The sequence below is a fragment of the Centroberyx affinis genome, unplaced genomic scaffold (genome assembly GCF_046629955.1).
Source record: "Centroberyx affinis isolate AG114_WGS23_722 - 3 ecotype Tasmania unplaced genomic scaffold, CSIRO-AGI_Caff_v1 ptg008172l_1, whole genome shotgun sequence".
NCBI lineage: Eukaryota > Metazoa > Chordata > Actinopteri > Beryciformes > Berycidae > Centroberyx > Centroberyx affinis.
In genome coordinates this window covers 342,501-367,751 of record NW_027284068.1, presented here as the reverse complement: position 1 = coordinate 367,751, position 25,251 = coordinate 342,501, and the positions used below count along the sequence as shown (strand labels likewise).

Genomic DNA, 25,251 nt, shown 5'->3' with positions numbered 1-25,251 from the left:
GACTGAATTATGACTGAAGGATTGCCACAGTAACAGACAAATTGCCCATTGGTCTTTCAAGTCCCTACTCTCCTCTGAAATCTTCTATAAGGTCCAAATTTCATGCGTGAGTAGAGCTGCAGTTCTCTATATCAATGAATGGAGGTGTTCCTAGGGATGAAATGGCTTAAGGAAACTTGTCTCCTGATCTTTCATTTGATGAATAAAGGGGCATCTTAGAGAACGAGAACCGTGACTTGGAAAGACAAATTGGAGGTTGAAGCATTGGAAAAATCTCAACAACTAGCTACTTTGACAGTATCAGAAGGCAGCTGTGAAGAGGCCAACAGTACATGACTGAGGTTATATTTTTTTAATTAACTGGTGGTATTAATGTGTGTCACTGTATGACTGTGAAGTAGGGTGTGGCTAACAAAAGGGGATGTGTACTTCGTAAAACCATAGCCTGATTAATAAAGGGTAACAGACCAAATTCTATTTATTTTAAGTGCACAGACCTACAGCACCACAACACCTCTGTAAAATCTGCCTCTCTGTGCAGTGCAGTATGGATGTGATGGACACAAGGAAAATAAAAAAGATTCCAAGGCTTGCCATTAGCATGCCTGACTCCTTTGACCATCTTTGCCAAGCTCAGATCTCTTTACCAGACAAGTTCAAGGGGTATCATTTGCACTAAATTTGAATTTCCTCTGAGTAATATGTCAAGGAATTTATCAAAGCCCCCCAAAAAGACTAAATCTGAATGTGATGGAAGACTTAGACTCAAAACAGATTGGTAAAACAGATTGGAATTTCAAATGCAAACCTCCTGGACTAATTTGCATGTGGTGCATAGCAGATTGCTTTGGAAATACACTAATCTCAAAATGAATATGCCTCTAACATAATTCTGTCTGTCGATTGTTGCAGAAACAGGGTGCTTATTTTTTTTTTCTCTCAGTACCGCTTTCAACGACTATTTTTATTCATGGGGCTGAGCTTCAGAAAGACCAACGTGTATCACATGATTATCTCCTAAATGATGAAATGGAACATTTTAGGATTAGGCTACATTGCTCTCTCTAGCAACACCACTCCTCCTGTCTCTTTCTTTGATTGCCTGTCTCTCCATGCACCCCTCTTCTCTCCTTCGTCTCTCTCTCTCCCCTTCATCTTTCTTTATTTCTCTCTTTCTCCCCCTCACTCTTTTCAGACTCTCCATTCTGTGTTTGTGTTTGTGTGTATTGGGAGGATTGTATTATTTTATTTTAGACTTCTTGGTGGTCCCAACACACAGAGTACAGGCATGCCCCCTTCCATCACTGGAATTTGACCTGCACTGTTAGAGACAGGAACGGGATAAAGAGAAATTACAGTTTACTAATGCATGTCGATGAACCGCTGTTTGCACCCATGTAAGGTCAAGTTCATGGGAAAGCGACCTAATTGGATAATGGAATATATTTACATTATTGGATACGATTCCTCTGCACCACAATAAAATAAGTCTCTTTATTTTATTGTGTAATATTAGGAATTTCCTCATTGATGCCCACAACTGAAAGCATTACAACTGCACATTAGACTGTGCATATGCAAACAGATGCATTAAAAAAAAAAAAAAAAAAATATCCAGCATTTCAATAGGTAGTACTTACATTGCCTGAGTGCTATTCTATTTATAACATCCTATCTCGAGAACCAGATTCCGCTGTTTTTTCTGACGGAAATTTACTGCCTAGTCATCCCTTAAGCAGCCTACAAGTGTTTTCTTCCTATGAAAATGTCAAAGGCCTAAAATGTCAAACAATGTAAAGTGTCTTCTGTGCATATTTCCCCTGCATAAGGTTTGTAAATTGTTCCAGGGGCGTTGAGTTTGCTCTTAAAGGTTGTTGTGTGCTCTTAGGAGAGTCCTCTGTCTGTCAACCCCGTGTCAAACCCACCCTGCTGGTGACATTGCTACCTAAGCCTCTCTAAAAGCCATGAAGAAGCATGGTGTATGTGTGCGTGCGCACGTGTGTGATAGCTGTCCACCTACCTCCAGGACTCATTTCCTGACAGACACCGGCTGATGGGAGATTTGAATATAATATACCTGGGGAGTGGTGGATCAGTGGTGGACCTCCTGTCTCTTGGTTGACAGGGGTTTGCATAGAGAAATTACAACAGAGCGCTTCCATTGTGTCAAGCACCCGTCCTTTGATATTCATGCTCAGGTGAAACCCATAGGTCACACTAAACAGCAGTGCCATGTGCCACCCACACACACAGATTGTACATACACCAACCCACCCACCCACACATTTTTATAAACAGGGGAGTGATTGTGAATTATGTTCAGTGACACACTCATACATAAATACATGCATAAGACGCACACATACCCATCCATACACACACACACACACACACACACACACACACACACACACACCTATACCTCCTGTACACAGCTCTGTGGGTGTTGGATCCTGAGGGCCACCCACCTTACTGCAGTAATGAATAAAACAACAGCCGCGTGGAGCTGCGTGTGTGCGAGTGTGTGTGTGTGTGTATGTGTGTGTGGAGTGGTTCTGCTGACGTGCTGGCTTTTAAATGAACTTCTCTGGCTGGCTGGTTGGCTGGCAGGATGGCAGCTTCTGGCCCCGGCTGATGTGAGTGTTTCTGCTTGCATTTGTGCCTGTGCACATGTGTGATAATTCCAACTGAAAAAATAGTTGTTTTTAAAATGACAATACAAAGTCATTTAAAGCTTTTTGTGTAAAAATACAACCGTCTTATTAGCCTGTGTGGTGGCTGCAATAGAGAAGAGTCCCATTCTGCTCTAATTGAGACCCCTACTTGCCCATATGAATTTCTGTTGTCTGGTATGAACAAAGTGACAAATCTAAACTTAAGAGTGAAATACAACCTGTCTGATAAACAGCAGTGAACAAGTGCCTTGCGACTTTATTATACTTTATTATAAAGCAATCACACACCGGTCAGGTTGGTAAACACAAATGTCACTTTACATTATTTCTGGGTACTGAAGATAACATTTTTCCTTTCTTTTCAATTTCTACTTTATTCATTTGTGGCATTCCTTTAGAAACATGCAATAAAGGGAAGCTGTTTTACAATTTTTTGAGCCTTTAGCTATTGACCTGATGCCCAGAGTGAGTTACAGTAAGTGTAAAATATATTATTATCTTTCATGAATATACTGTATTTCATGAATAGTAACATCATAACATTGAAAATTTTCAATTAAGCCTGAAGGTTACAGACAACCTCCTCCTTGCTGCTGATAAATGTGACTGTCCCATCCTGATTTTCCTGCAGCTTTTGACATGGTTGAACACAACATGCTGCTTGAATGTCTGGAAAATCGGGTAGGGCACACAGACACAGCTTTGCGTTGGTTTGAATATTACTTTCTGAATAGTTATTTTAGGCAACTCCATTCCTTCTACACCTCTTCTCAAATATGGTGTTCCACATGGGTCAATCCTAGGCCCTCTATTATTCTCTATTCATATCGTCAATAGCTTTGCGGATTACCTTTCAGATAGACAGTGCTGGATGCCCGAAGATTTCCTCCAACTCCTCCAACAAAAATATGTCCAAAACAAGCCTAAACTCCATCAATCAGATTGACTATTACAGACAGAAATAGCAACCAAAAAAACAAATTTTCAACATAAAATATAAATAATAATCAGCAATAAATCTAACCTTAAAGCTATACCATGACAACACATATGCATACAGTACATATACACATATAAATATAAATGCTTCTTCATGTCATCTACACTAACATACATGCTCATGCTTAAATGTTTGCACCACTATAAACTGTGTATATGCTTTTCAAATGGCACATTGTAATTCTTATAGGCTGCTAAAAATATGACCATGGTTTCAGCAGTAGATCCATGTGACTGGGAACAGTGTATTTCTCGTCTCTGGTGGTTTATATGCAGTACATCACTGGTACAGCACCAGTCCACCGGAAAGGAGATCCTAAGATTTCTGAAATATTGCAGAAAATGTCCACATTGTCCAAATGAGAGCAGAAAGCAGGTAAAAGGTACCACTGTTTTTTATTTTATCCCCTACAATTTTAATGTGCAATCATAGCTGAATTACCAGTGCTCTATAAGGGAGGAAATAGTGAGTGTGATAAATTATTAAATATTTCCTTGTGTGTGCGTGCATACACACCCACACATACAACCACTCTTCACCATCCATCACATACTTATTGAGACTGATGCCTTGTCTGTCTAATGAAAATCTATTATTGCAATACTAGCATTCATTAGGAGGCCATTATTATCGCTTGACCCCCATGAAAACATACTCTGTATCTTGGTTTGTCGTTTGTGTGTGTGTATGTGTGTGTGTGTGAGAGATCTTCTGTGCTTGCATGTGTGACCCCTAGGATTGCCCATTGCTAATAGGTTTGCAGATGGAGGAGCTTTATTATGCTCTTTATGACTTTTTAACTGACTCACTGCACACTGCTGGTAATGAATGTGGTGTATGTGTGTGTTAGTAATGAATATGAGTGAGGTGGGTGCAGGTTTGGAACAGAAGGTATTCCAATGGGGGGGTAGAGTACTGAGGAGAGGCCTTGAGGAGGACAGGGCTATAGAGACAGGGAGAGCGAGTCTGATAGAGAGACATTGGTAGGGAGAGGGAGAGCGACAGAGAGACCTAGAGTATGAGGTAGAAAGAGAGCGAGAGACACACACATAGAGAGAGAGGGAAAATGAGGACAACAGGAACGGTGCTAACCCTGCTTTACTGTGTGTGGGCGGATGGATTGATGATAAAAAAGAAAAAAGCAAATTAGGGAGACAGAGAAAATGAAAGAGAGAGGAGCTGAGAGGAGACACACAGACAGTGTATTTTAGTTGATGCATTAGTATTGCTGTATTGATCAGAGGTCATCCATTTAGTGGTTGTTTAGAGCCATCATATCTGCTGGCTAGCATATAAAGCTTCAGGGAGGCTTATTTCCAAAGGAAATATACCATAGCGTGTGTGCGTGTGTGTGTGTGCGTGTGTGTGTGTGTGTGTGTGCATGTGCGTGTGTGTGTGCATACACATTTGTATGTGGGTTTCCATGGCCATGCATGTTCATGTATAAGCGTATTTACAATGTTTGTGTATGTTCATGCCTATTTGATTGTATGTACTGTATATGTATATCCAAACATGCTTGTGTGTCTGTGTGTGTGTGTGTGTTTGTGTGTGTGTGATCCACAAGTAAAGCTAAGGGTAGATAGTGCTTTTTCTCTATAAGTCCCAGCGCCTACAGAGGACAACTGCTGCAGCAGCGTCGCCAAGGACAGTGCGAGGACTAAACAGCTACTGAACTGCCTCAGTAATGATGAACAGAACACACTCCAGAATCTGTGATGGGTGGAGAGGGCAAGGAGGAGAGGAGGGGGAAAGGGAATTAGGGAGGAAAGGAGCCAACGGGCAAGGGGAAGGGAAAGTGATTAGATGAGATGAGGAAGCAAAAGACGAAGGTGGTGGTGAGTGTGTGTGTGTGTGTGTGTGTGTGGGGGGGGGGGTTGAAAAGAGGAAAAGGAAGATAGGGGATCAGAAGGGAGACGAAGCGAGGAGGAGAGGTGCCAGATGACAGCAGATGAGGAGCAGAGGTGAGGAGAAAAAGAGAACGTGTGTGTGTGATTTGGACGGAAGGGGAGTAAAAGGAGGAAGTCTTCGATGGAAGGATAAGGACGAGGAAGAGAGAGAGGAGGAGGTGAGGGAAGGTGTGATGGAATTAGAGAAAGGTAGGAAGGACAGTGGCATGATGGAGGAGAAAGCTGGAGAAGGAGAGAAAAAAGAGTGAGGAGTTTAGAATTTGTGAAGTCATGTGGAAAATGGAGAGGAGGATAGGATTTGATAACCTGAGGTTGATGAGGAACAGAAAAGGAAAATAGAGGTCTGAAGACATGCAGTTTGTCAGAGAGGGGAGAAGAGAGAGGGGGGGGGGGGGATCCTACAAAATCTATGCCTCCTTGAAATATAATATGACATTTATGATGTGTACAAATCTGGAGCCTCTTAGCAGTGCTTCAGGCGAAATCCTCCCAAATGTTCAGCGTTAATCAGGAGAGCAAGCTTAAAGACTCAAGGTGCTTAAAAAGACTGGCTTCGTGCTTTAAAAACAGATTTGAGGGTTCAATTCCTGCCGGGCTTGGTGTGTTTACACAATTTAAGAAAGGAAAGAGAAACGCTCATTCTTTGTTTTTTTTGCTCTCTTCCTCGCACTGTCTCTAATTTTCCCTCTGTCTCTGCCTGTCAATCGCAATCACGCGTTCTCCCTTTATCTCTGTCCTCTCATTCATCTTTCCTCTGTCAATTTGTCTCTTTCAAGCTCTCTTTCTCTGTCTCTTCTCTCTCTCTCTCTCTCTCTCGCTCTCTCACCCGACCTCTCTCATTTGCCATCTTTCTCTTTATTCCTAGCTCCCTCTTTCTCTCGCTCTCTCCTCTTTCTCTCACTGAACATATTCCCTATTAGAAACACAATCCTCTGACATTGTTAAGACACTGTCAGATCTCTCTATATAAAATCTCTCTCTTTCTGCCTTTCTCTCTCTCTCTCTCTCTCTCTCTGTCTCTCTCTCTCTCTCGCACACACACACACTCACACATGCACACAAACGCACACAGGAAGCGTGTCTTCCAGGATATCTAGGCCTTACAAGCCTATGCAAGTTTACTTGGATTAAATGTCAGCCAGGGTGTCTCAGTGAACAGGAGGGAAATGGAGGGAGAGAACGAGAGAGAAAGGAGGGAAGGCGAGAGGATGCGGGTAAAGAGTAGGATGGAAAGACAGAGGGAGGGTGAGTTGAGTGATGCTTAGGGAGATAGGACGATGTAAGAGAGGAAGGTACAAACGAGGAGAGCAGGAAGGTAGAGACAATTGAGGAGAGAAAGAGGAGGTGGGTAGAGAGGCAATGAGAGCATGATGAAGGAGCGATGGAGAGGATGAGAGTAATGAATAGGTGCAATAGAACAAAAGAGCAGAACAGCTGAACCAAGAGAATAAGGTGAAGTGGTAAAATTAGAGGTAACGAGAAGAGTGACGGAAGGGAAAAGAAATCAGAAAAAAGGGTTAGAGGTGTGAGGCAAGGTGATGTGGGCAAGGTAGAGGGAATTAATGAGGGAGAAAGGAAGTTCATAAGCACAGGGTGATTGCTTGAGCAAAGCAAGAAGTCATATTTTTTTTTTAGATAAAATGTTAATATACTGTACATCTAAGCCTCATTATCCCTAATCGTGACCTCACTGGAGAGGGGAGGGACAGTGGTGAAGGTACAGCTGTTAACTGTTTAAAAGACAGGAATTCAGGCAGGATGCATCAAAACGAGCCCATAGTGTTGTCAAGGGCATACACAGACATGCTGAATATACAATCCTGGCCATGTAGAGAATACTTGCCTATCAGCCTAATTATCATTTACTTATACCTTGGCCGGGGTTTAGATATACTGTAACTGGCTCGCTGCCACCGTCTTCACTGTTTTAAAAAGCTAGGCAAGCCTGGCTGGACTGTAGCTGAATCAGCTGTGAGTCGCAAATGGGTTTTGGCCAGGAGCTGACATGACGTGAAGAGAAATACAACATGAAAAATGGTACAGTACCGTCAATTGTCTGCCCTTTATTTTGCCGGATGCTCACTCAGGTGCTGAATCTAAATGTGCCTGAGATTAATTGGCTATTTTCAAATCCTGCTCAGCTTGCTGGCTAATGAATGGAGGCACATAACAAACCCGCCACCTACTCAAAGTATGGTCAATTGTGTGGGAGAAAGCAGAGCCCCTGGATATCTAGGTCTCTACAAGGGAGGGAAACAGTCAGGGCCAAACTGTCTATATAAGGCTTGAGAAGGAAGGGGGAGGGAAGGCAAATAAAAGCAGGAGCAGTCAATATGGAAGCTTTAGAAGCTTTTGAGAAGGAAGGAAGGAGGCAATGAGGGAAGCTAGGACACAAGTAAGGAAGTAGAGAGAAAGATGAGAGGATGAAAGTAAGGTATGGATGAGAAGAAATGAGTAAAGCGAGAGTGAGGTGAGAAAACGGTGAGAGAACAAGAGAGGAAAGATGGAATGGCACAGGAAGAAACAAGAGAGGGAAAAGTGTGAGAGAATTGATAGCACCGCGAGGGGAGATAAAAAAGAGGGAGGCAGGAAAGAAAGAAGGAACGGGAACGATGAGATGGGGCGGGGTGGGAGAATGTAACAAGAACATTATATGAGTGAGAGAAAAAATAAAGAGACGGATACAGAGGGGAAAAAGGTAAGGCAGGGAGAGAGGAGAGGCAGAGATAGCAACGACCTTGGCAGAGCTTTGTGTGACAGTGTGACAAAGGAGTGGAGTGCTGCTGAACTATGACTACAAATTCTCCTGGCTGCTCGCCGCCTTAACGATGGAGCAAATTAATTTACACGCTTATAATGAAAGAAGCGAGGTGAGGGAGGAGGGGGGGCGAGAAAAAAGTAAGAGAATGAGAGAGATTTTTCGTGCACAAATCACGTTACCGGGGGGGGGGGGGGGGGGTAATTGGAATCTACAGTATCCTTCTGCCACGCACCCATGCACACACACACGTACACAGATGCATGCTACATGAATGAACACACATGCATACATCAAATGGGAAAGTGGAATCTTCCTGCCGCTTTAAGTCTTTTTTTTTTCCTTTTACAAGACGTAGTGCATTCCACACACACACACACACACACACACACACGTCTGCACACACTTTCAATCACAGAAGAATATGTAGATATTGTTCTCACTCAGTGCTGGGTAACATGGCTTTTGGCTTGTTGCGGCTGGAGAATTGATTTCAATATACCAGTGGTGATTCAGTACCTTGGGTATATCTAGTATCTACATTCCTACTACAAAATGTGCTTGGTGAATACACTTGATTCTGATGCTGATTGTAGTGCTGACCTAGTCTACCTTTTCAATATACACATATAAAATATACATTGGTATTCCAAATACTTACCAAATAGCATGCACATACTGTTTTTGTGTGTGTGTGTGTGTGTGTGTGTGTGTGAGAGAGAGAGAGAGTGAGAGAGAGAGAGAGAGAGAGAGAGAGAGAGAGAGAGAGAGAGAGAACGTGTGTGTGTGTGTGTGTGTGTGTGTGAGTGTCTGAGAGCTTGTATGATAAATAGCATGGCTGTTTTCATATCTGTTCCTCTCATATGCTGCTGGCCTGCTCTGCACTCCTATGACCATTAATTCCACCTCCTACCTCTCTCTCTCTCTCACACACACACACACACACACACACACACACACACACACACACACACACACACACACACACACACAAACACATGCACACACACACACACACACACATTAATTCTACACTGTCTCTCTAGTGTGCAAACGCTCGTCCTTCTAGCTCTCACATCACTGCTGTAAATAATAGCTTGTGTATGTGGGACTGTACATTTGTGTGTGCACGTGTCTGTGTGTGTGTGTGTGTGTGTGTGTGTGTTTGTGGACATTTGACACTGCAGGGCGATAACCTCCCCCGTTCATCATCATCATCACTCAGCGCCGCCGCCACCTTGCTTTCATCATCACACCGAGACGGCAACGCTTCTGTCGGGCCTTGTCACAAATCACCTATACATCACCCACCTCTGTGTGTGTGTGTGAGAGAGAGAGAGAGAGAGAGAGTGTGTGTGTGTGTACTTCACCATGGTCATTATCCTTGTCACTCTGTCAATGTGTAAGGAGGGCGCCCCCCTCTTTTTACATCAACTTCCCTGTCACATTATTGTCATCAGCTTCAGCTGCACCCTCAACAACAGGTGTGTGTGTGTGTGTGTGTGTGTGTGTGTGTGTGTGTGTGTGTGTGTGAACTCTTCCCCATCCCATCATTGCCTGAGGATAAATGGATCTTCTATACTTCAGAAATCTCAGCAGTGCATACTGAGAAAGAGACAGAGAGAAAGAGAGGGAGAAAGAGACAGACAGAGAGAGAGATAGACAGAGAGAGACAGATACGGAGAGATAGACAGAGAGAGAGAGAGAGAGATAATTTCCACAATAGAGGACAGAGGGGGAGAAGCAGATGTAGAGACAGTGACAAAGAGAGATGGAGTTTGGGAAACTTAAAGCTGCTGTAGCTGAAAAAGGCAAACAGATAGCAACCTCAAAACTGTCAGTCAGTCTGAATAACTGACAAGAAGAGACTAATTCCCTTTCAACCTCTCACCCTCTATCATTCACATTAATCTCTCCCTCTCTCTCTTCCTATCTCCCTTCTCTTTTAACATGAAATCATTCGTTCTTAACAATCAATCCCTCACTCATGCTGAATGATTATCCTGAGAAGACACTGGCTTAATTACTGGGCCTTTATAGAGTGTGGGAACATAATAACTCTGCTTTGGATGATGTGTCATTCTAATTTGTTCATTTAATAAGGAAATGAAGCTGTGTTTTGTGTGTTTAACAATGTGCCTTTGTCTGCCTGAGTGGCGTCATCTGATACACTTATTAGGATGGCTGAGCTGTATAAAAGAAAGGAGAAACAGTACCACAATGTCATGACTTTTGCAAATACAGTGGCCATTGCTTTCTCCTCATTTTCCCTTACAAGAAGTCCTGCACACTGCCCGCTCACTTGCAGTCTTTTCATTTAAAGGTTACAATTAGGGCTGGGTAATATGGACAAAATCAAATATCACAATATTTTTGACCAAGTACCTTGAAATCGATATTGCGACAATATTGTAGGGATGACTATTGGTGCTTTCACAAAATATTTACACAATGAGATTCTTGATAAATAATCATGAGTAATGTGGATATAATGACTAAGTGGGTAAAGGCAAATAATAGAACAGCTAGAACAGTCTGGTAAGTTCAGAAAATTACATCACTTTACTGTAATGCAGCCTTTAAAACCAGGAAAAGACAACACTTATGCCATATCACGATATTACAATATCCAAAATCGAAGACAATATCTAGTCTCATATCACGATATCGATATAATACCGATATATTGCCCAGCCCTAGTTACAATGTTTCAGTCCTCAGACGTTTCAGTCCTCACACCTTCGTCACGGTCTACCTCATAAAAAGACTGTAAGTGAATAGACTTCTTGTTCAGTAGCCTGTATTGGATTCTTTTTCCTATGCACTTGTCACAAGAATCTTCAGGAGTGCAAAAGCTTTTCAGTTCATCCTCACTTTCCTGTTAAGTTTAAAATGTATTTTGCCACATTTCCACTTAACTTATGTGGTAGAAACTTAGCTCCTGACGAGACTAGGAGGCTAGATGGTGTTGATTTGTCATTACCAGCATTCCAAAGACTACGATACAAAACAACCATGCGGTTTCCAAGCAGTTGCTCCGGGGTGGCTCAAACTGTCACCCTTCCTCCTAAAAAGTATTGTGCACACTCCTTCCCTCTCAAAGGTTTTGGTATATTGCCGAAGGACTTTTATTCTGAAGTTCTGGGTGAACTGTGTGTGCAGCAGTGTAGAATCCACATCATCAGCGAGCTAGCATTAGCTTTAGCTCCCTTCTCCCGAAAGCTGCATTTTGGGAAAACAAAAGAGAGCCACCATAGAGCAAAAATTAAGGGCTTGGTAGGTTGTTTTGTATAGAAGTCTTTGGGAAGCTAGTAATGGCATGTATAAATCAGCGCCATCTAGTGTCCCTTTGGGTCCAGTTGCTGAGTAAGACATGCGTGACCCAGTTCAGTACTGCAGTAGAAAAAAGGCGTATAAGCCCTGGCAAGCCTTGTTTGGCCTTGTAGTGGAAACCAGGTTCATGTGTAAACCCTGGCTCACCCTTCTTGGCCTTGTAGTGGAAATCTGACTTGTGAGTAAAGCCGCTTGTTATCCCCTTTTTCATCCTTGTCTGTTTTTCCCTGTCGTGGAAACTGCTTAATGATGTTTTAGAGTAGGCTTTGAACCCCCAGCATTGAGGTTAGATATCAAAGAAGCCGTGAAATGACGGGGCTAGGTCATCTTGGTTAACTTTATTTGGCAGTTTTAAAATCACAAAGAGAAAGTGTGCATAGAATTATTCATGTAGACACATCTTTTTCTACATAATTTCTTCATCAATGCTTATAAAATGTTCAAAACTAGCAGGTGCGTGGGGTGAGGATTTGCTTAGAATTTGCTGATTACGATTTTTTTTCAGACTCTAAGTTGATTTGTAGGCCAAGGGTACTGCACAGCAGCACACCTTATTAAATAGTAAGTCTGAAACGCCGCTGATAAAAAAACTAATAAAAAATGATGTGTCTTGCGATTTGGAAATTGCAGGGGTCAATTTTGCAATTTTCAAATCACAATAGCATCATGTTATTATTACTTGATTTATTTAGCTCTATTATTGAAACACAAAAGCTAGTGACACAAAAGAGACATGTCTTTTTTTCCGTTGTTGTCCTTGATGTAGCAATTTTGAAAAAATGTTTTGGGTGGCACTCTGTTGAACAGAAGGAAAACAAATAGTGAATGGTAATTATGGGCATCCAGAAACTGGTGTGTAAGCAGTGCACAGTTGCATTATTTACACACTTAATATGAGTAAGATGAGAAGATAGAAGAAAATTCTCATGGCGGATATGTTGGATATTTGTGCCTCCTGGTGATGACACTGTCCCCTCCTCATTTTTCTTTTACTTCCAGCTCCCCCCCCCCACATCTGCCAAGTACCCCCATCCCTCTTCCATCTAGAGGGGTTATTTAGAACTAAGTAGACAAACAAGTTATTTATTGCCTCTTTATCAACGTAAACAAACTAGGAAATGAATACCAAACACTTGTCCATTGGCAGCCTTGTAATCAATACCTCTCGACCAATCAATTTGGGGCCTCTACTTTTGTATTCTGCATCCATTCAAAATGCCCACTGTTGTTGATGTTGCTGTTGTCAAGGGAGGGATGGTTTGGAAATAGGTTGGTGATTTAGTGCTGCTGCCCACACACTGTGGGTTTGTGTGTGTGTGTGTGTGTGTGTGTGTGTGTGTGTGTGTGTGTGTGTGTGTGCGTGTTGTGTGTGTGTTTGCCCGCCCTTGGGGCGTCTGTGTAAAGCGAGATTCAGTGCTTTTATTTCCTGGCTGATTTATGTTGTGACGTTTGCCTTTGCTCTCACAATCACATTACTGGAAAGGAGAGAGCTGGGATTGTGTGTGTGTGTGTGTGTGTGTGTCTGTGTGTGTGTGTGTGTGTGCCTGCCTGCCTGCCTGCCTGCCTGTACGCTTGTATATGTGCTTGCCTCTTCATCCGTGTGCCACTAGGCATGTACATGGATGTCCGTGCTTTTCCAAACTAAGAGACAGAGGACAGCAGACATTCATTAATTTTCCCTTCCTCTCTCTTTCCTCTCTTTTCTCTCTCTATTTGTCTTCCTCCATCTGAAAATATTGAAAAATACAAATAATGTAGATAGATAAATGTAAGGTTGTACCAGAAAAGCACACACAACACAAACACATACACAAACCTGCCAGTGTTTGTAAATTAATTATAAGGGCTGCTGATCACTAGCCTTTAAATTACTTCATTAATGATTTTTGTATTCCTGCCACATAAAGGATGTCTGAAACCCCTTTTTTCACTATTATTTTGGAATATTATTCAAGCGTTAGGCCTATGTCATTTTCATAAGCCCATATATTGCCCGTCGCTCTGTCTGTTCTCATCTCTCATTTTTAATTTCTCTCTCTTTATCTTCACATCTACCTGCCCGCTGTAGCTGGATTAAAGACAGTGATTTTTTTAATCACTCCACAATAGCTGATGAATCACAGCATGACCCTGCACAGGATATAGTGTGGGCGGTTAACAGACTAAGGAAAATGGAGAGAGAGAGAGAGAGAGAGAGAGAGATTAATTGATTTCACAGTATAATATCCCAAATATCATTGCACTGTTGTGGTCACCAGACCGAGAAAACTCATCCCTAGTGGGATGTTTCAAAGAGAGAGAGAGACAGGTATACAAAGAGAGGGGTGTACTTTCTCTCTCTGCAGCTTTTAAAGTACGTCTCGAAGCATGAGGTTTCTATGGCAACTCCATTGCGGAAGCCCAGATTAAAGGAGCCATTATGGTGATTTTCTGTTACTCTTTTGTTTGTTTTATTAATTCTTTTTTCCAATTTTAATATTTTTCATGTTGTGGATTCTGTGGAGTGTAGAGCACATTGATCCTAAGTGCACTGACGCACAAGTAAATAAACAAATGTCTCCTCCTTCTGTCTGCCTCCCTCTCTCTCTCTGCCCTCACCCCCCGCCCCCCTCCCTCTCCCAAGTATTAGCTTTATTTGTAAAGCAATATGTGATCTGTGATAATGTGTGCAGAAAGCTTTGCCAATATGAGAAATCAAAAACCAGTGCATATCACAGTGCAGAGCGTTTCAAACGTTTACAGTAGCAGGTTTAAATCTTTTCAGCATACTGTTGTGTTTTGAAAGAGTTTTAGCTTAGCCTGCCAATGTCTTTGAACATCCCAAACAGAGAAATATTGATTAATGTGGCCCAGTGACTTCCAGTTACACTGATCCTGTGATGAGACCATTAGGTGTGTGCAGTCCCTTAGTGATTTCAGATACTGCACACACTGTGTTGATTACTGCAATGCTGGTCTAGTCCAGTCAGTTCAGTTGCAGAAATGGAAAGTGCCTCTCCTCTCCTCTCCTCTCCTCTCCTCTCCTCTCCTCTCCTCTCCTCTCCTCTCCTCTCCTGTCCTGTCCTCTCCTCTCCCCTCCCCTCCCCTCCTCTCCTCTCCTCTCCATGCAAAATTTGTCCTCTAGACATATACAACCTAACAATCTCCTTGTGTGTCGCAGGGCTCATTTAGGATATGTTTGTGTTTGGTAAAAATCATTCCCAGCAGTGTCATCTTCAACCCGAATGAAGCCCATACATAATTCAGATGTAATGGAATAGTTAATGAATCTTTGTATTTCACTCTTTATCACTTTTGTCGGCCTGACCTGTTTGTCTCACCTCATCTATACTGCATGATTATAAAAAATAACCAAGACGCAATCAGTGGGAAAGTGTTTACAGTAGCCAAATGTTGATGGATAAAATTATTCGAGGATGTATATTTTATGAGGCTTTTTAATGACGAGTCAGTTAGCATGCAGTGCCTAACTGTTTTCAAACAGCATTCAGTTCTAATCTCGGTGGAATTTTTTTGGGGGGGGGGTCGTGCAAGAGTTGTTGTTAAATATAAATTAATTGTCCTTCAGGAGTTTAAAGTTCCCATGAAATGAACTCCCATTACCTTTACTACCTGGAAAACAGAGTATCTTTAATGATGACCTCATGCTGTACCAGTAGGCATAGACATAAACTCCAACCATTAAAACCATCACAGATGTTTTAAACAATCCCGCCCCTCCACCCCTCCTATCCAATAAACTACCTTTCTCTCCCTGACTGATATACCATTGGTTTAGACTTTTGAATGATCCCTCACTGTGTTATGTCCCACCTCAACAACCTCTTTAAACAGGAAATACAATAGAAATAATGTTCAAGTTTTTAAGATGATTGCTGCCTGTGAATTTTCTTTGTGTGTCACTTCAATTTATTAACTTTGATCTTTTCGTTACCTCATATTATTCTGCTTTGGCAACTGTTTAATGATATTAAGTAACCTACACTTAAATTAACATTAGTAGGGCATAGGCTACAATTTTCTTCAACTAATTAGGCAAAAAGTTGCTGTCACAGACACATTTTGTGAACAAGCCTCTGAGAAAAGCTATCAGGTGGAAATAATGTGATATAATATGCTGTTTGGAGGACGCTTTTATTCAAAGTACCTTACATTACCGTGAGTACATACATGTTTAGAAAGAGGAACCTGAGTGGGAATTTAAACCCGAACCTTTGCAGTATCAGCGCCACACTGTACTCACTGAACTACACCTGACCAATTATCACGTCTTCTAAAAGTGGTCAAAAACAGCCCTCAGCCAAAGTAGCCTGCCTGGTTATTAGTGGAATCACCAACCTGTGTCACACACTTACACACCTTCCAGTGCTTAATGAAGACTATTTGATCGCACACACACACACACACACACACACAGAGAAAGAGAGAAACTACGGGGCTTATTTTCTGGTCAGTGAAATACAGTTAGCAGTGCTTCACTGCACTGGCTTAGACAATTAGTGTCTCATTGGATTCAGGGGATAAACCGGGATGAAATGAGAGAGAGAGAGAGCGAGAGGGAGAGAGAGAGAGAGAGCGAGAGAGAGAGAGAGAGAGGTTAATTGTGTGTGTAACAGACCAGTGCGAAGGGACCAAACATCTACCAGCCATCCTGTGCCAACAGTTCATCCTTCCTCCATCCTCTGTCTCAGTAACAGTGACTGACACTCCAGTTTGGTATCTTTCAGTTTCAAGACTAATTTAGTCATGACTAGTTTAGTTGGAACGTCATCAACCACCGTGGTCCTCACTGCTACGCAGCACTCTCTTCCTCTTGCGTTTCATTTCGTGCAGCTACTATTTTGGATGAGTCAGTGTGTCCTTGGGCGGTAGCTGATCATAGAATCAACACTGATGTCTGTCCATCTCTCTCTCTACTCTTCCCCTCTCTCTCAGTCTCTCTGTCTGTCTCTCTTTCCATTCCAAACGTACCCTAATATTAACCAATCTTTTCCCCTTTCCCCCTCTCCTTCCTTCCCTTTCCGGCAGGCGCCATCTTTGATGAGTCAGCGCGGAAGGATGACGAGGTGTTTCGTCTCGCCGTGGCAGACCTCAACCTGAACAATGAGATCCTGGAGACAGAGAAGATCACCATCTCTGTGGAATTCGTGGATGGGAACAATCCCTTCCAGGCTGTGCAGGAAGGTAGGACGACTGTGCTACGAGTCTTTGAGTCGAGCATTTGTGCCTGAAACTGATTATTGACACCAGAACTTACTGTACAGTCTTTTGTACATTTCGGAATTTTTTTAGCCCAAACTCTGAAATGTAGATTACGTTTTGTGGACAAAAATTCTGTGAACATTACATTTCTCCACCATGAATTGGATTATGTGACAATCAATACCAACAAATTGGATTATGGGATAAGAATTTGACGCACCATTCACCTTCACCTACGTACGTCACATGAAAACATTAGCTAATAGCTAAATTTAGGCAACTAAAACAACTTTGGTTAAAGTTAGGATAAGGTTTTGGTCAGAGTTAAGTAGCCTAAATGAAAACAGGAGACCAGGCTGCTGGAACTTTCAAGCTAGGTTTCTACACCCTAAAATAGTGCATTAGATGGGAGTAAGTAAATAAATATACACATAATGGCAACTCAGACTTAATTTTAATTTTCATTTATGTAGTAAATGTTCAATTTAGAGTTTAAATGTGCACATTTACAACTTTTCCACATTTACCGTAACATATACAGAAGCCCTAACTACAAATTGTACTGCACTGAGTCTTGATGCAAATTTGTTCTTGTTGTGGCCTCATTTACAGTTTCCAGCATTTTAAACATTCAGAACTATTGAAAGAAAAGTGCCAGGTAATTTAAAACGTATTTTATGTGATTGCTGCCACACACTCCATAGCAACACAACACAAAACAAAGAAGTTATCAATTCTGCTCTACACTACATGTATTAATTTTTCCTCAACTGTCTACCTCTTTCCAGTCTAGCTGCTAGCAACACCAGTATCTGTGTGCAGGTTGAATGTGATGTTGCTGGAAATCATTATGCTGGAAAATCAGTCAGAAAGATGGTGACAAGTCATGTTTGATTTTTGATTGAAGATATGCAAGGTGTGTGTGTGTGTGTGTGCGTGTGCGTGCGTGCATGTGTGTGTTCATGTGCATGTCAGAGAGGGAGAGAAAGAGAGAGAGAATGAGAGTGAGTAGTACTGAATCATTACAGTGTTGCAGCGCAGACACAAATACACACACACACACACACACACACACACACACACACCAAACATGGATCCATACAACATGGAAACATACATGCAGTCATACACACCAAAAACATGCACATTATGCGTGCACACACACATAGACACACCCATGTACAAACACACATGCCTCCTATTGGTAACCCATCCACAACAATTTGTGATTCAAAGAAATAAGAACAAAAGTTGTTTGAAGAACAAAGGTTTTGCTACTTCAAACAGACACATGTTCCAGTTTGAAATAAATGAAGAAGCCATTTATTATTCTGTCTTTATTTGTATTTTGGGCTGTCACACTTTTCACCACTAGAAGGCATTATGCACTTAGTGATGGGTCAGATGGTAAGGTGTTGTATGGTCACAGGTGATAGGAAGTCAATCAATCAGTCATATGTAGTGGGTTCTTACATTTCTTACCATGTGTTTAAACAGAGAAAAAAATAACTGCTGGGTTTTATTTGACTGCCAAGCAAGTTTGAATGGCAAGTTCACCCTCTATAGTAATTAAATAACTCTGCAATAAATGGGAACACCATCCAAAGATAAGTTTCTGTATGAACATTGCTTCATTGGACAACATAGGGTACACATCAAGAATATTCTTTCCACTTCCAAATGGCTAATTGGAGTATTGGTTTTCAATTTGACAGTCACTACAGTAGTATGTGAAGAAGAGTTGATAAAGCTATTTTTCTAGTTCTCCTTTGGTTTCTGAAAAATGCTAACTGTGATGGTTTGTCTCTAGAAATGTTGGCCCAAATGCCTCTTCAGTGTAGAAGGAAAAATATTCTTTAGAACACAGACATTCATAAGGAACAAGCTAATTGGCACAAAAAGCAGCATTACAAGGCATAATTTGGCACCTATTTCAATCAGCCAAACAGACGAGATACAGATCTCCAAGTTGCTTTTTTAGACCTGCAAAAGGGATTTGGCTCAGTACCACACAACCTTCTACATGTAGCTTTTGATTTGAGTACCAAATATGATCAAAAATCTATTAAAAGCTATTTCCAAGACATACAACTGTGCTTTTCAACATCAGCATTTACCGCAGCATAGCAGCAGAAATGTGTATCCTGACAGGGTGCACAATCTTCCCTCTAGCATTCAGTATCCTAATGAACTTAATCATTAGGCCTTACAGATAAGTTGTGGTTGGGGAAAGGGGGCGTTGGGGATTCATCTATACCACCCATCAGGGCATTCTGAAGAGCATTCTGTACAATATTGTATGTATCATGTCATGTCATAGCTATGGTAGCTGAACTGGTTAGTCATACACCGTTCTCAGCTCCTGGTATAATTGTTTTAATGACTTCAGATAAACCAAAGCCAATTGATTTAAAGAGGCAACATCAGAAAAGCTGCATCTTAGCATCACTGCAACAATTTAATTAACTGATAATAAAATGCAAAGCACCCCTCGTCACCACCCATGCACATGTAATAAGCAGAAAAAACAGCATTATATTGGCAAACTGGCAGCCTGAAGAAAAGAGTTGTTTGCATTTCAGACAAACAGACACCATCCCTGTAGCAAACAATGGTGGCCATCCTGTAAGCAGATCTCTTTTTCAGAGATGCGCTATTTGCTCAGAAGGCCATGTGTGGGTGCATGTCTATGGGTGTATGTGTGTTTGTCTACCTCTAAGAGCCTTGTTAAGGCTGTTGCTTTGTTATGAGGGATCAGTAGCATTGTGTGGTAGTCAGGCTGTAATGCTTTGAAGTCTCAACCTGAGAGGTGTTATTACCTGAGTTCTGTCTGTGTGTGTGTGTGTGTGTGTGTGTGTGTGTGTGTGTGTGTGCGCATAAATGGGTATGATGATGAGGATGATGATGATGAGTATTGCTAGTAGCTGTAACTTTATCACAGCACTCAATAGGATAGGAAGAACATGAAAATCCCTTTTCTTTTTTTCTTTCTTTCTTTCTTTCTTTCTTTCTTTCTTTGGACAGTGGGCGGCCAGCATCTGAATGTGTTATTAGTGTATGAGTGTGTGAAAATAAAGACAGTGAGTAGAGAGAGATGTGACACTGCAGCAGCATGTTCCTGGTGTGATCTCACAAATTAATCATACATGTGTAAGTTTCTCGCTTTTTTTCAGTCCATGCATTTTTGGCATGTGTATTTTCTGTTGTTGTCCTTCTATCGGTTTGGCTTATTCTGTAACTTGCTGTTTTTTAAACTTTTGTTTTATTCAAGGAAAGTTTTTTTTGTTTCTTTTTGCCGAGCGTGCATGCTATTTTTCAGCAAAGCCCTACTTCATATTCATACATATGGACACATTCCCAGCTTGGAGCTGCTTAGTGGCCAGTAGTAGAAGAAGATTATGGTTGTACTAAGCAGCTCCAAGCTAAACCCGACTCCACAGGAGGAGCCGGGTTTACTGGTTTACTCAAGGGCACATCAGCAGTAGTTGGTGAGGCTGTTGGTTTGTCCAACTGTGTGAATGTCTGTCTGTCTGTCTGTCTGTCTGGTTTGTCTGGTATTGAACAGACCACCTGACTCTCCTTCACCTGGCAGTTTGCCTGCCTGTCTTTCTGTCTGCCTGTCTGTTTTTCTTGTTAGCTGGCTGGTGAATTGATTGCCTGTCTGCCTATCTTACCTGTCTATCTGTGTATTTGTCTAGCTAGCTGGTTAGGTGGCTCGAAAATCAATTGTCTTCCTCTCTGTCTGTCTATCAGTATATCACGGTTCAGTCTCTATGCCCAGCCCCTCTATAAGCTAAAGCGAGACAATTAAAAAGGTTTCAGTGTTTCTTAATGTACAATACTTCATCAGAAGGCACAATACACTATTAAACAGTATTTTCTACGCTAGGCAGATATTCATTGATGTGTGCACACCCTATTAAAACATTTGACAGCCTTAATGCACAGTTAATTAATGGATTGTCATAGCTAATCATTTGTAAACGTGTTGTGTGCAAAATCAAACAAACAGCCACAACTTGCTGTGATCTGTCGTCTGATTAATGGGAACACGTATGTTCTTTGTAGGTCTTTTCACTATCTCTTAAACAAGTTATGCTACAAATTTGTATTGATATTGGAGGTAGCATAGTTCACTTCCTGACTCACCTGATGTATAATGCATACATCAGAAAGAAAAAGAAAAAAGAAAAGAATAAAAAATAGATGCATGATTATTGCAGGACATTCACGATTAGTATTGAGAATACACAATCCGAAGAGGATGCCGTTGTAGGAGCCCCCACACTGCACCTAATCCGAACAATTCCTCTTAGTTGTGGAGCAACAGAGCTATTATATTGTGGCGAAAAATGGGACTATACAATAATAACCATATCTCTAACAATGCAGAGCATATTACAATTTAGCCGTCTGGCTAGATTTTAATTTCAAAGAGAATTATCTGTTTAAATGCATTATCCAAGTGATTTACTGTGTTCTCTGCCCTGAGGGTCGTGTGCGCCTCTGTGTGCGTGTGTATACGATCGTCTCAGGGGTGTGTAAAGGAGCTTGGATATTACACAAGCTCTCTCTCTTGCTCTCTCTCTCTCTCTCTCTCTCTCTCTCTCTCTCTCACTCTCTCCACCTATAGTAGTTAATTGCAGATCTGCTCCTGTCACTTATGTTCATTGTTCAATCCCTACACTCTCCCCACTCCCTACCCCCATCTCCAAGGTAACCAGTGAACAGGTAGATCTGTGTGTGTAGTGTGTGTGTGTGTGTGTGTGTGTGTGCGCGTGTGGTCTCCATTGATTAAAGCAATGAGAATCACCTAATTGGATAACAGTCTATGGAGTGGTGGGGGGGCGAGGAAATGGAGAGGACGAGAAGAGAGGAGGGAGGGAACTCAGTAGTTGTCTCTGCTTATTTTTCATCTCAGCTTAGTCTTGACATACAGACACACGTATCACGCACACACATGCATTGACAGTCACACACAGGTGCGTGCACACATACACACACACACACACACACCCACACACACACACCCCCCTCAGAGAGAGTATGCAAAAGATGTGCAAAACCTACTAGCATCTCTTTGACTGTACTTGTTAGGGCTTTGTCAGCAACACTACGAACGACATACCCTTGACACGTGTGTGCGCGCGCAGGCAGGCAGGCACACACACACACACACACACACACACACACACACACACACACACACACACACACACACACACACACACACACACACACATACACACACACACACACTATAAAGTTGGGTTTCTGCCATTATTCTAGACTGCTAGTTCTCAAAGTAGGGTCCAGGGACCCATAGGGGTCCTTGAGGGTCCTCCAGAGGGTCCTCAGCAAAATGAGGAATAGTTTAATTTCACTATTAGCATGGGGTTAGGCTATTTTGGGTTAGGCTACTTGCAAACGTCACACACACACGTCCCTAAGGAGATTACTATCAAATGTGCAATATCCTCTCACACGTAAATGCATGAATGTATATTAAATACAACACTGAAGATGTAAAATCTAGTGTGGTGTAGGTGTGACGCAGGGATCATTTACACTGTAAACCAATGCTACGTGAACGCAGTACGCACACCACTAGAAGCTAACATTATACTTACACTACGTGTGTCTAATGCCTGTGTCTCTATTGTAAGTCAATGAAAATTCTTGCCGTGATCTTAGAGGTTTGGTCAGATCTTATAGGTCTCGGCCTGACACCAAGTAAGCGTTGCGGGTTCTCTAGAATATTGTCCTTCAAGGTACTTTATACACACATAGAGTTGAGGAAACACACCTGGGATACTGTAGTGTGCGTTTAAAGAGAGAGAGACAAGTGTGCTTTTAACAATTTCTATCTTCCCTTTACAACAAAACCTTTACGCCACAGATTAAAGTAGAGGAGATGTCTAATATACAGTAGGATGGGTTCTGATGTAGATTGGAGGATTCCATTAAATCTATATCTCACTTTAATACAGCATTTCCACCTTGTGCATGAAGCACGTGTTCTAAAATCAACCGTGATATTACTCATCATATAATGATGCCACCTATTTTATAAAATTCACACTCCTAGCATCTTTCTCCATGCAGACAATTTCCCTCCATGTCAAAGTTTTCAATAATTAATTAAGCAAGTTTTGATAATCGGAAAGTGGTGAAAATGCCTTAAGGCTGGTGGAGACTTATCAATTATCAGGGCTGCTAATTCATAATGAGGTGTGTAAAAAATGTAAATTTCCTTTCTTTCAGCAGTGAGACTGAATTGAATGCAGAATTTGAATAGATCACAACTATTTCCGACACAATGGAAATGGTTGTGATTCACAGGAATTATTGGGATAGTGCAAAAGTCAGCATGAAGCAGTTGGCTGTGAGAAAGACTTCTGCATGAGTGTGATGGAACTACAAAATCAGACTTTGTTGTGTTGATAAATACACTGTCATATAAACTCATTAAGAAAAAAAAATACTTCATTCATTCAATTCATTCAAACATTCATACTGAAAGAGCAGCACTTTTTAACACTTACAATTTGCTTGTTAACTTGGACATTTTCATCTACCTACAAGGTTTTTCGTCCTCTTTGTCTCTCTCAGTCCTTTTTTCACAGCAGGGTTTTCATTCAGAATCCTCTGAAATGGAGGACTCGAGGCTTTTGATGCGAGCAGAACATTTTTAATTCTTCTCCAGAATATCGCAACGTTAGATGATTTTCCCTGTTTTCTAAAACATTAACGTCCCGTTTAAAATATTTAGTAGCCCCCTTCCTCTGTTGAAGTCCCATTCTGTAATGCAAACACAAACAAAAGAGTGTCAGTACACCAGAAAAGTCAAAGCATCAGATTGGAGAAGTTCCCAATTCTTTTTTTTAACAATATTTTTGATACAAGGACATCATGGCTTGAAATGTGTTTTAGGAGTTTCTGTTCAAATGTTTGTTTAAATGTTATTTCCCCCCCTTTTTTGCATATTACAGTGAAACACAGCTGTCCATCCAGAGTCAACGTGTTGATAGATTGAGGAAAGGATTGCCCCAAACAGACATAGCCCCATAACACATATTTGACATAGCTGAACTTTTTAGCTCTCTCTCTGTGCTGTGATGATGACCTTTGTTTGTTTTTAATGTGGTTGGAGAATTGCAGCGCTGCCAATGACTGTGTGTAGCGAGGTGTGCGTGACTGTGTGTGTGCTTATTCATTGATCACTTAAGTGTTTCTGAATGATTTTCAGGTCTAGACAACATGCAGACACCTGGGTTGGAAGAAGGAAACTATAATTTATGAGGTCTCGCTACTCCCCTCTAGTGTTCTTTCTTTTTCTTTCTTTCTTTCTTTCTTTCTTTCTTTCTTTCTTTCTTTCTTTCTTTCTTTTCTGTTTGACAGTCTATATAGGCTGTCCTGTCCCCGAATGCACTGTTGAATACTATTATGCTAGTTATAAACATACAGATAAATAAACTTAAGCCAGTATAAACTGGCTTAAGTGAGAGCTGCTAATGGGCCATTTTACTTTCAATACATTTCAGCTTGCCTTGTATGGGAATTCCTTAAAAGCGCTGCTCATTCTTTCCAGTATATAAAACCTCTTTTCTGCAATATGTTCACACCAACCTCCCCGGCTGAATCTGTGGGCCACGCTATTAATATTTCATCTGCATTATTTCATTTAGTTTTAATTAACACAACAAGGATTCAGTGTTCTCCGATGACATGACTCAGAGGACATATTAGCATGGAATAGCTGACGTTAACTTATCAAGAAATTAAATTGTGCTAGGCTGTTCACAGTTTCTGGGTATGTGTGAGATGATGATCTTCCTAATAAATGAGCTTTGCTTGTACAGAGTGCTACTTTACAGATGGGTGTTGAAGGGGAACTAAGGAAACAAAGTTGAAAGAAAAAGCAAGTGTGAATGGAATAACCTTTGCAAAGCCCTTGTCAGCATATTTGTTCTTCACTTTCTCAAAGCATGACCTAACTTCAGAATAAATGACCTCAGCCTAGTCTTCAATCTCTCACAGTGCACACAGCATTAATTTTGTTGGAAGTGTTTTTTGTGTGTACTCTGCTCTTACTGTATGTCACCCTCTCATCAACTCCCAAGTCCTGTGTATACAAGAACACAAAAGGGAGTGTCCTTGGGTTTGAAAAAGCCGTTTGGTTGACTGGAGTAATGGTGACATGGCAATATGAACAGGATCACGTTCCAAAGTGCCGGCCTTTAGAGCTCCAGTTGTCCTCCATATTGTGTAGAAAATGTTTCATGACCCAAGCTCAAACACTGATAAAGCATAGCAAGCAGTTATCAATAGTTGAATCTCCCAGCTTTCTGAGTTGCTGAGAAGAAATTAACT

At 41.4% G+C, this 25,251-nt stretch overlaps 1 protein-coding gene across 1 annotated transcript in view; it reads left to right on the top strand.

Moving 5' to 3' along the window:
• Nucleotides 1-16,712: 16,712 nt before the first annotated feature.
• The window catches only part of LOC139640020 (glutamate receptor ionotropic, delta-2-like), a gene marked incomplete at its 3' end in the record, with an annotated part of 349,988 nt that continues 341,449 nt past the window's right edge, over nt 16,713-25,251 (top strand). Inside the window, exon 1 of the mRNA XM_071514179.1 lies at nt 16,713-16,860. The remainder of the gene's footprint in view (nt 16,861-25,251) is intronic.